The 376-nt window shown below is 32.4% G+C and overlaps 1 protein-coding gene across 1 annotated transcript in view; it reads left to right on the top strand.

Annotated features, from left to right (window-relative positions):
- Positions 1-376, top strand: part of LOC119594049 (elongation of very long chain fatty acids protein-like) — a gene marked incomplete in the record, with an annotated part of 45,869 nt that overhangs the window by 45,052 nt on the left and 441 nt on the right.

Here is a 376-nt window from a genome sequence, read left to right as displayed (position 1 = left end):
AACACAAATTTACAACCAAGCACATACAAGTACATTGTATATATATACAGTAATACATCTGTTTGTAGTATATTTACATGTAATGGAAAGGGTTTGTCATGAGAACTAAGGAATATAGAATTTAGGTTATAGATTCAGAGAAGGGATTTTCAGCATTGCCAAGATCCAAAATTGTTTTTCATGTAATTACAAGCATTCCTTTGTCCATGACAGCCTTTTTCCCCAACTATAGAATCTACTGCCAATAAGTTTTCCAATCTTTTATAGTAAGCTTTTTAATAGGTAATATTCTTTTAACTTGCTTTGAAGTTTAGATCAGCTTTTCAGAATACTTTTCTTAAAACCTCCCCGCCCGGGGAAATTGGGGGGATTTTTT

The sequence above is a fragment of the Penaeus monodon genome, chromosome 33, assembly GCF_015228065.2.
Source record: "Penaeus monodon isolate SGIC_2016 chromosome 33, NSTDA_Pmon_1, whole genome shotgun sequence".
NCBI classification, from domain to species: Eukaryota; Metazoa; Arthropoda; class Malacostraca; order Decapoda; family Penaeidae; genus Penaeus; species Penaeus monodon.
This window is presented reverse-complemented; position numbering and strand designations above follow the sequence as displayed.